Here is a 12,237-nt window from a genome sequence, read left to right as displayed (position 1 = left end):
TGACGGTGCAGCAGAGCTGAGTTGGAAGTGACGTTGTAGCAGAGCTGAGTTGGGGATGACGGTGTAGCAGAGCTGAGTTGGCGTTCCCATAAAAACAACAGACGTCGTCACGGAACCAGATATAAGTAGATGGGGTCGGTGGTGTCACGGATCCGGCATCACGACGCGTTTTATATCTAGTGGACTCTCTACAGGAATAAATACTGTAATATTTTCCACATTCTAAGGAAAACTCTTTGCACGTAAAGTCTCCAAACACATCTGTCCTTTTCTGCCCAAACCATCCCAAATCTTTTTTTTTTTCTGTATTATTCTATGGAAATCAAACGCCTATTTGTTATAGAAAGTCATTTCCCGTTGCACAAAAATGACCAAGTTCAGAAACTAAACAAAATTGACAAAGTTCAGATTTATGGCGATTTTCATCTTTGTTTGATTCCGTTTGTTTTCACGGTTGCCATAGTAATCGACGTCTTATTTACTGAGGCAGCCGCTGTTTAATAGGCATGTCTTCCGCCTTTAATAAACTCCGACTTCTGCAGGAAATGGCTGAGGGGATGAGAACGGCTACGTCTATGCGAGATAGGAACTTTTCCCTCCTCTTAAACCTCCAGTCTTGAAACAGGGAAAGAAAAAAAAAAAAGAAAGAAAGTATGAACCTTTGTTCTACAAAAGAGTTATTCTTGGAGATTGATGGATATATACAATGCCATCTTTTGTTTAGGTTTTAAATATTGTATTCAAAGCAAAATTAGTTCAATGTGGACGGTTAAAGGGAAATTGTCTGTGTAAACAATGTATTACACTATTACACTTCCTAAAAAGTGGATTTTGCAACTTATGTTTTTACCTTCTTTAAAACTTGCCCTTTAAATACAGAAATATGCTTAAGGGTAGCTTCACACGTACCGGATCTGCAGCAGATTTCACGATGTGAGTTTGTGAAGTTGAATGGGGCTACATACCCGCAGGGGAATTTTCATTCTGCTGCGAATATGTAACCCGGCCCCTTTAACCCCCTGCGGCCCGGAGCACATGTTACCTGCTGGGCGCCACAAATGCATGTGAGGCTCCCGCCTTACATGCAGCCGAGGCGCAGAACAGGTAGTGTATTGCTCTGGGCACGGGCTGCGGGGGGTTAAAGGGGCCGGGTTACATACTTGCAGTGAAATGAAAGTTCCCCTGCGGGTATGTAGCCCCATTCAACTTCACACTACATGGATTCGCAGCGGATTTAGCTGCAAACTTGCAGTGTGAAATCCGCTGCGGATCCGGTATGTGTGAAGCTACTTAAGGGTGCGTTCACACGTACAGGATACGCAGCAGATTTTATGCTGTGTTCAGTAATTTAGTTAGATATCTGCGACATTAAATCTGCTGTGGATCCTGTACGTGTGAACACACCCTAAGGCTATGTTCACATTACGTCACGGAACGGCCGGTCTCAGCCCGGATCATCCCGGCCGGTACTTAAGTACCGGCCAGGTGATCTTTCTGGCCGCGGAGCTCTGACCAGCGCGGGCCCGCATCAGAGCTTCCTATAGCACACAGTGAAGCAAGCGGCCAGAGCCGCTTGTTTCACTGTGTGAACTGACAGGTCTTTCTTCGGCCGGAATTCACGGACATGTCAGTTTTTTCCGGCGCCGCATGGGATCCCGTCCGGAGCACATTCGATGTGTGTATACTCCGGCCGGGATCCCATTGAAAATAAGGCTATGTTCCACCCCTGCTTAAACATAACTTTTGATATGTTGCTGCCCATGATGAGGTTAACAATTCCTTCCATATTTGTTATTATCTATTCAGTTTCCTTCCCCCAGTTCTCAGCTGCTGCTTTCTGCTGAAGACACAAAAAATCTGTGTGTGAGGTTTCTAATTATGTCTCCCACCTCCCCTTCCTTCTGAAACAGCTAATGTAAACAAGTCCCTGGCAGGCTTTATCTGCAACTTTGTAGCTTCTTTGTAATGCTGGGAGGGTTAATTTGAGGTCAAGTTGCTGATAAACTGGCTGTGATTCCCATGAGTGGCCTCCCTGCCTGTCAATCATCCCTGTACGTCGTGCTGACAGGCAGGGAGCCGTGACTAGTCACAGGTGGCTCCCTGCCCAGATGACTAGTTGCCACCCCTCTTGCAGCCTCGCACTGTGTAATAAAACATCTTTTGCATGACTAGTATGCTCCACAAGCTGCACAGTGCATGTATACTGTGCTGCTGGGAACCATATCAGCACAATAGTGCTGTTATGGTTCCCTTTAAGTGGTGCCAGTTTAACGTTTAATTCAAAGTTAGACTGGCACCATACTAACAGCAGAGAATCGTTAAATACAGCTTGGTAGCAATGCCAGACCTGGACCCTTGATGATAAAACTCCAGACCCCTATATTATTATTATTATACCTCAAACTCCTAAGTCATCAGACCCTGGCCCAGACCACTGACCAGAACCCTAAATGATCACACCCCTTACCCCTGAATTATAAGGTCCCAGACCTATTAAATATTATATAAAAAACCATACATATTAAGACACCCCACCCTGGCCCCTAAATTATAAGACCCCAAAACACCTAAATTAGTCATATTACTCATAGGGCCCCTGGTGTAGAGTCCCATTCCAGGTGTGCCACTAAGCTTCTATTCCACCTGTAAAAAGGTATCTCTATCAGGTGTCACATCTTGGGATGATGGGTGTGGTTTCACACTATCACTTTCTTGGTGTCACCTTCTTCTTACTAACTCACTACTTCAAGCACCTAAACCTAAAATTTCGTTGTTGTCCATCAGGAGAAAGGACATTGTTGCCATTATTTTTGTGAATATCTTTTGCACTCATTTTATTTTATTGTATTGCACTGAAGAGTTTATCTGCACCTGCACCCACACACGCACACACAGTGCTACCCTTACAAAGCCCAGTGCTAGTGTCCCCAGGGGTGGGCATCACCATTTCTGGCCACCGAGACAAGTGCCCAATCAAAACACCATCTCGCCCACTGCTGTTACCATCCGAAAACCCCAGGTCACAGCACTGGTATAGATGACATGTGTCCATAAGGCTCCATTCACCCGACAGGGGTAGGGTGGTACATATAAATATAGAGTGTTGCCACAAAAAATATCATGCAGTATATGTGTTATATGCATCTTCTGTTTGCCAGATGCGTACATTAAAACCTATTCCTGATATATTATCTCTATAAAAAAGTATGATTTTACAGTAGTGTGCACAGAGTCCGAGGGACTGGCAATACCCCAATAAGTAGCACATGTCTCCTGACCGGTAGAGATAGACTGCAGCCGGGACTGCATTTAGGTATTAGCACTAGATAGGCATTTGTAGTAAATGCATCTATAAGAGTAATCTGAAAGCATTTAATAACGGCACAATATGCACTCAGGTGCATTAGAAATAGGTTTTTTATAGAAGTGCTTCCCTAATAATGCAAAGTCTCCACATCCTGAACACATCCCCACAGAATTCTCCTGAACAGGGGCCGTTACTCTGAATACATTCTTCTAGCGTATGTAGCATTAAAATAAATGCAACGCAGTGAAAACACAGAGCGCGGTATAAAGTAACGGGACAGATCTGTATCAAGGCACTTCATGGGGATCCAGAAGGGGCCTAATGGGCTTTAAAAAGCCTCCGGTGAATAGGAGCCCGCGAACACACACCACGAGCTGGCATATGTACATAGCAAAACTGCAGAAAAGAAATCCTTTGATTTAAAAGTCCTATGATGTAGGATTTTGTGCGTATTTATAAGTTTATTTTAACATTTCATATGTCAGTCAAACCTGCACCTGCATATATGTGGCAGCCTCAAAAATAGATTTTAAGGGTAGCTTCACACGTACCGTATCGCAGTGGATTTTCTGCTGCGGATCCACAGCAGATTTGATGGTGTGTTCATTCATTCAGTCAAATCTGCTGCGGATCTGCTGCGGATCCAGGCACTTAATTTCTCTGTAAATGATGCAGAAGTGACAAGTAGCAACATTTTTGTGCAAAATGGTTAAAGGGGTACACTGGAGGGAAAAAAAAATCTGATCAATTAGTGTCAGAAAGTTGTGCAGGATCGTAATTTACTTCTATTTAAAAATCTTCAGTCTTCCAGTACATATCAGCTGCTGTATGTCCTGTAGCAATCCTGTTGTGTTTTTTTCCAGTCTGACACAGTGCTCTCTGCTGCCACCTCTGTCCATGTCAGGAACTGTCCAGAGCAGCAGCAAATCCACATAGAAAACCTCTCCTGCTCTGGACAGAGGTGGCAGCAGAGAGTACTGTGTCAGACTGGAAAGAATACACCACTTCCTGAAGGACATACAGCAGATAATAAGTACTGGAAGAATGGAGATTTTTAAATAGAAGTGCTTTTCAAATCTATATAACTTTCTGACACCAGTTTATTTATTTTTATTTATTTATTTTTTATTTAACATTTTTGGCATGAAATAAACTTATTTATTTGTAATTGTTACAATTTTGAGTGCTGGATCAACACACCCCTTTTCTTAAACCTCTAAATGTATTTAATTTGCATAATTTGTAGCTGAAAATCCACCTCATTGACAGTGTTGTGCTGATCATAGAAATGCATTAGAAGTGCATTTTAGCATCCACTTTATGGCTATGTTCACACAACATCTTTTCTCCGCCATATTTCTGATGTCTTACCGGATACCCGTCATTATGAGATGAAAAAACTGCCATATTGTGCAAATAATCATTGTAATTTGCATAATATAGCATAATATAGCCTTCCAAATAACAGCCTTCAAAACAAGACACCTGAAATATGGCCAAAAAAAGGGCATTGTGTGAACCAAGCTGCAACACTTGGAACTAAAAAGTAAGATACGGTGGTCCAGCCATAACATAGATGGTCATCTGTGTCCATTGTCCATAGTATGAATGTGCATTAGCAGCCTTTACAATATAGGAACATAACAAAGAAGAAAAGATAAAAATAGATTTCAGCAAAAAAATTCCAAGCTTTGTCCTTATTAACTTGAACTGAGTGATTGTACTTAATATTAATCTAGATATTTAATTTATCACAGCGGCGGTGCATTGGGCTTTGGGTTTGTCATTTATTTCCAGCCACTTTCCCCGATAGGATTGTATAGCACATTATTTATTACTTATTATTTTAAATTGTGCATTTTGAGTATAAATTTGCCAAGATTTGTTTGAACTGGAGTAACATAATAAAACTACTGTCATGCAGAAATACAATGGGGGAGCACACTGTTCTGCGCTGCTTACACGCTCCCTGGCTATCGCTCCAGATTCATCACTGTACGTATATATATTAGAAGAAGATTCTTGTCAAGTGCTATGATGATACTGACTATGATAGTGGTGATATCCCTCCCTCCATGCAATGCACATGTATGTGGATGCTGTATGGAGAAACATGGTGTCTCTGTACTATGTGGCTGCATGCACTCCATGTGTCGCCATATATACGAATGACAGTGTATTGCAGAGATATTCTCCTACAAGCAATGTTACTAGGTGAGAATATCTTCATAATATGCTGTCCAATGTAATATGAAATTAGGATGGCTCCATTAAAGGGGTTATCCAGCACTACAAAAACATGGCAAAAATCTTGTCTCCAGATTGGGTGGGGTTTCAGGGTACAAACCCACACACCGTATACGCAGCAGATACGTAACAAATACGCAGCAGATTTGATGGTTTAGATTTGATGCTGTGTTCAGTTATTTAGATCTAATCTGCTGCGTATTTGTTGCATATTTGCTGCGTATCGCAGCAGTAAATACGCTGCTTATACGGTGTGTGGGTTTATACCCTCAAACTAAGTTCCATTGAAGTAAATGGAGCTTAATTGCAAACCACACCTGAACTGGAGACAAGAGAGGGGGAAAAGTGGCCATGTTTTCATAGCGCTGGATAACCCCTTTAGGGTACAAACCCACACACCGTATACGCAGCTTATTTACTGCTGCGATACGCAGCTTATTTACTGCTGCGATACGCAGCTTATTTACTGCTGCGACACGCAACAAATACGCAGCAGATTAGATCTAAATAACTGGACACAGCTGGTCAAATCTGCTGCGTTTTTGCTGCGTATCTGCTGTGTATACGGTGTGTGGGTTTGTACCCTTAAAGTCTATGGGTGTCATGTTATTGCACTGGAGAAATCTAAAGCAATGGGTTGCAAGACGCCTTAGGCTCCACCTACATAACGCTCCGCCATACATTTGCAGTATATGTTATTGTTTTAGGGAAAAACTATGCAAGGCGGCACACTGCAGTAGTTTCATTGAGATTTAGGGCCCTATTCCACCGGACGATTATCGCTTAACGATAAACGATCCAAACGACCGCTATTACGAAAGACCGGAAATCGTTCGCCCATTTACATGGAAAGATAATCGCTACTTATGATCGATCTTGCGGTCGTCTTGTTGTCGCTATTGCGTTCGTCACTACTGTGAACGACCGAACGACTTCTTATTGAATGCGAACGATTTGCGAACGAACAACAATAAAAATAGGTCCAGGTCTTATTAAACGATCAACGATTTCTCGTTCGGTCATTAGTCGTTAACTGCTTTTCAAACGAACGATTATCGTTTAGATTCGAATGATTTAACGATAATCTGAACGATAATCGTCCGGTGGACTAGGGCCCTAACTGATCATGGGGGCTCTGACTTCTGGGACCCCTGGCATGTCTTCACTCCATTCATTCTTTATAGCAGCCAATGCAGATAGCCAAGTGTACTCAGTAGAGATGCAGATTGAGGCTATGTTCATACAATGTAAGAGACCGACAGGTCACGGAACGGCCGCTCTCAGAAATTATCTTTAGCATCGCAAAGTTCTGATGTGGGTGCATCCGAAGCCGCTCGATCCATAGTGTGCACTGACAGGGTTCAATAGCGGCCTCACAAAAATGACATGTCAGTTGTTTGTAGCGCTGCTAGGGATCCCGGGCGGAGCATAAACCATGTGTTTACGCTCCGGCTGGGATCCTATAGACGGCAAGGTAACGTATATTTTCATAATAATCAAGGCCATTGTTGCAATGTGCAACAACGGCCGTACATTTATGAAAATATACGTAATGTGAACATAGCCTGAGAATGCTTGTCTGATTGTTTGCCATTTCAATATCAGTGGCTGAAGAAGTTGGATGCTGCCCGGAAAACATGGGTACAGCCTATGACTATGTTCACACAACGTTTCATTTTTTTAAATTGATCACGGCGGTTAATAGAAAAGATACATTGCATTGAAGTCATAGCGAATTCCTAGCAACCACACATAAAACTGACATGTCAGGTTTGTGCGGCCACTATTCATTGAATAGCGTCCGCACAACACTGACAGTTCACACAATGGAAAGTGCGGCTCTAGACGCACTTTCCATTGTGTGCTATGGGTAATTGAAATGCGGGCAAACACGGAAGGGCCCGCATCCCAATTCAACAGAAATTAAGTTCATCCGGCCGGTATTGCATTACCGGCCGGGATGAAGTTCACCGACACCGGCCTTTCTGTGAATCAGCCGGGTCACAGAACCGCCGGTGTCTTACGCTGTGTGAACCCATGGTTGTATTCATGTTTTCCAGGATTCCCTAGGGCTGTATCCATGTTGTTCATCAAGCGATATTCAAGTGCCGAGTGATCTGCTCATCTCTAGTACTCCGCTATCTATAGCAGCTCCCATAGGAATGGAACAGTTTTTAGATATAGATCTCAGGGGTTCCAGTGGTCAGACCCCCTCAATTAGTTACTTACTCCCTATCCTGAGGACCAGGTATAACTCGATTTCATGGGACAGAATGTAGTCTTCTACGGACAATATTCGGGTTACTTCCCAAACACATACGTTTTACGTGGAGCTTGTGGGTCCAGCAGAGACACAATATACATTCTGGAAATGGATCAATCATAGTATCTAATAGACTACGATCAGTTAAATTCATCAGACCTGCCGTGAATACCTCGCTGTATATATCAGTATGCCTCTTTTTGTTGGTATGCCGCTATTTGCACGGCTTAGTTGTAATGTTTGTAATGTATGGTACCTCGTACTATATACATGATCAAGTCATTGATGTATAGTGAGGTATTTCATCTAATTCCCTCTCATCTGGACATGCTGGACCATGTAGTTCCACCACAGCTGGCGTGCTATGAACGGCATGCAGCATTTTTTTTTTTAATAAACAATAAGTTGCAGAAGAAGAAAACACTCTTGAGTCTATTTCTCTATAAACAGAAGAAATCACTCAACGTGGGGAACATCCCGGCCGAGCAATCTGTTTCCTCCCTAGATAAGAAGAAGCTGGCCCTGTATACATGCAGTCAATTACCATACATTGTATTATGCAGATGTTTTCATACACTCTGATTTTTGGCATGTGGACTCCACCCCGCGCTGGACGCAGCAGATGGCGGCCCCTAGAAACAGTTGGTTTTCGACAGTTCTGCTAAGTTTGGGGGGAGGGAGGTGTAGGGCAGGTGTGTATGTGCCGGCAGGCGATCTCCTTGGAGACCTTTGTATGTATAACCGGGTTTTACTTTTTTTTTTCTCCAGGTAATAAGATATTGCACAGAAGGTGTGGTGGCCACTGAAAAGATTATTCAAGACAAGTAAATGTTAGGTAGAATAGTAAACACACAAAAAAATGCTAAATAACAAGATTACAAAGGGCTGCATCGTACTGCCATATGGTGCCTATATAACAGTGCCACTGAGTAGCAAAATAACACAACTATGACCTGCCCAAATAATAGTGCAATATGCAAAGTGATACTCATTGGGGTTTATATTGAGGTTTGGAGCAAGGTGGATTAAATGTACCCTGGGCCCGGGCTGTCCACCTAACCTCTGCCCTCCCCTATATGCCACAGACCTCCCCACCCCAAGGCTGGGTTCACATTGCGTATTTGTTGAATGAATAGACGCTGGTCATGTACAACTCACAGCTGTACATAAAACATAGGAACACAGTGACACAGTGCTCTCTGCTGCCACCTCTGTCCATGTCAGGAACTGTCCAGAGCAGGAGAGGTTTTCTATGGGGATTTGCTACTACTCCAGACAGTTCCTGACATGAACAGAGGTGGCAGCAGAGAGCACTGTGTCAGACTGGAAAGAATACAGCACTTCCTGCAGGACATGCAGCAGCTGATAAGTATTGGAAGACTGGAGAATTCTACATAGAAGTGAATAACAAATCTGTATAACTTAGTGGCACTAGTTTATTTGAAAACAATGTTTTTTCTCTAGAATACCCCTTTACCTACTAAAAAATAAAAAAAATAATGGTCTGCAGTTTGGGATCAGAATTCACATGGATTTTGCTGGATCCAACCTGTTACTGGCTGCAAAGCATGATCTAGGAAAGCCCATTCTATGTGGAAATATGGTAACCTGAGGCCATTATACCTTAAGGGACCCCTGTATTTTTGTGACTTCAAGTGCGGAGTTAGTGAAGGCCTATGTGTCCACAAATGCTATAATCCAGCCTGTGATCCTACCTTACAACTGATCAGATGGCTGCTACGAGCCCCGCTGCTCTCTTCTTGCTCGGGGATTTGTATAAGGCTAGGGTCACACTGCGTTTTTGCAATCCGTTTCTTTCATCCGTTTTTTGCAAAAACAGGTGAAAAAAACGGATGCATTTGTGTGCATCCATTTTGATCCGTTCTTCCATTGACTTCCATTGTAAAAAAAAAAAGTCTTTTCGTTGACCCCGCCCACTTATGACATAATCACATATGGCCCCGCCCACTCTATGACATCACCACATTTGGCCCCCGCCCACATACTTTGGCGTTTTTTTTGTTATGTATATATACCTGTTGGTGACCTCACTGCATTGTACACCCCTGATGGCTGATGAAGGCCATGCTTGGCCAAAACGCGTCCTTGTACCATATGTGTGCTACCCTACAATAAAGAAGCATAATTTACTTGGTGAGTGCCGGGCTCTTCCTAATATTTGAACATTTTTCTCACCTCGAGCACCACAGCCACGAAAGTGCCGTCTTCTACATATTTCTACAAAAACGCAGCTGACACTACTTTTGTGTCCGTTAAAAAAAACGGATCCGTTTTTTTTTATAATGGAAGAAACGGATCAAAACGGATGCACACAAATGCATCCGTTTTTTTCATCCGTTTTTTGCAAAAAACGGATGAAAAAGACGGATTGCAAAAACGCAGTCTCAACCTAGCCTAACTTGTAAGTAGGTGCAACAAATCTAACATTAAACAAGATACATAAACTAAATAGTTATTTAAAGGAGAGGTCCGACTATTTAAAAAATTTGGCAGCAGGCCGGGTAATATAATAAACAAGTATTACTTACCTCTGCCCATGCCCTTAGATGTGTGACTGCAGCAGTGTCCCGCCCCAATAACTGATTGGCTGAGCAGGCAATCAATTAGCTTGTGATGTCACTGGAGCCGGTGGTCCCGGAGTAGTGAGGTGGTGCTTAAAAGGCACGGGGAGAGGTAAGTGAAGCTTGTTTATTATGTTCCTCCCTGCCTCTGCAGGTAATTTGTATAACTTTTGGGGGGCAAGACAAAACTTTAATAAAAATTTTCGCCAGACTTCTCCTTTAATTTTTCAATAAAATATGGTATGAAACTGAAAAAAAAAAAAAATCCCTTATTTCAGTTTTTTTTGTGTTTGCGCCGTTCGTCCTATGGTAAAACTGACATGTTATCTATGTTCCCCAAGTCAGCACAATTACAATGATAGGCAACGACTTTAACTTTTATTTTATTTGAAGGCTGTTAAAAAATTAAAACCTTTTTAAAATAACTAAATTGTTCTATTACATCCTTACAACGCTTTTATTTTTTAGTCTATGGGGCTATTTGAGGTGTAATTTTTACACCATGATCTGTACTTTCTATCATTAGCTTACTTGTGTAAAGGCGATTTTAAAATTTTTCTGGATTTGATGCAACCAAAAATGAGCAATTTTGCACTTTGGTACTTTTTTTTGCGCCTACTCTGTTTACCATGTGAGATCAGGAATGTGATAATTTAATCGTTCTGCTGCTTTATAAGGCCCTGTTCACACTATGGAATCAGCACCGAAATTCCGTGCAGAAACCCCCGTGCGGACTTGGCGTTGAATCTTGCCTTCAATGGGAGGGCTCGCACTCCTCTGCTCTCCGCGCCTCCGCGCCATTTAAAGGAGAAGTCCGGCAAAATTTTTTAATAAAGTATTGTATTGCCCCCCAAAAGTTATACAAATCACCAATATACACTTATTACAGGAAATGCACATAAAGTGCTTTTTTCCCTTCACTTACTACTGCATCAAGGCTTCACTTCCTGGATAAAATGGTGATGTAACTTCCTGGATAACATGGTGATGTCCCTTCCTGGATAACATGGTGATGTCACTTCCTGGATAACATGGTGATGTCACTTCCTGGATAACATGGTGATGTCACGACCCGACTCCCAGAGCTGTGCGGGCTGTGGCTGCTGGAGAGGATAATGGCAGGGGGACAGTGAGGGACACAGGGCACTGGAGGGACACTGAGCATCCCCCTGCCATCATCCTCTCCAGCAGCCACAGCACGCACAGCTCTGGGAGTCGGGTCGTGACATCATCATTTTATCCAGCAAGTGACATCATCTTGTTATACAGGAAGTGAAGCCTTGATGCAGTAGTAAGTGCAGGGAAAAAAGCACTTTATGGCTGCGTTCACACCTACCGGATCCGCAGCTGATTTTCATGCTGCGAGTTTGCAGCAAAATCAGCTGTGGATCCTGTACTGTGAAGCTCAATGGGTCCCATACACGCAGCATGGGACCCGGCCCCTTTAACCCCTGCGCCGCTGCCGGGCGCTCGCAGCTTACAGCCACAGCCCCCTTAAACCCTCCCACCGCCCCTGCACGCCCGATCGCCGCCCCGGCCCCCCCGCACGCCCGATCGCCGCCCCGACCCCAAGTATACATCACCTGCTCGGGCCGTGGCATCACACAGCCACGGCCCGAGCAGGTGATGTATGCTCGGGACCGGGGCTGCGATCGGGCGTGCGGGGGCGGTGGGGGGGCCGGTGCGGCAATCGGGCGTGCGGGTGGTGGGGGGGCCGGGGCGGCGATCGGGCGTGCGGCCGGTGCGGGGGTTTAAGGGGGCTGGGGCTGTAAGCTGCGGGCGTCCGGCGGCGGCGCAGGGGTTAAAGGGGCAGGGTCCTATGCAGGCCGCGGATCCGC

This window comes from Dendropsophus ebraccatus, chromosome 12, assembly GCF_027789765.1.
Source record: "Dendropsophus ebraccatus isolate aDenEbr1 chromosome 12, aDenEbr1.pat, whole genome shotgun sequence".
In the NCBI taxonomy this organism is placed as follows: domain Eukaryota; kingdom Metazoa; phylum Chordata; class Amphibia; order Anura; family Hylidae; genus Dendropsophus; species Dendropsophus ebraccatus.
This window is presented reverse-complemented; position numbering follows the sequence as displayed.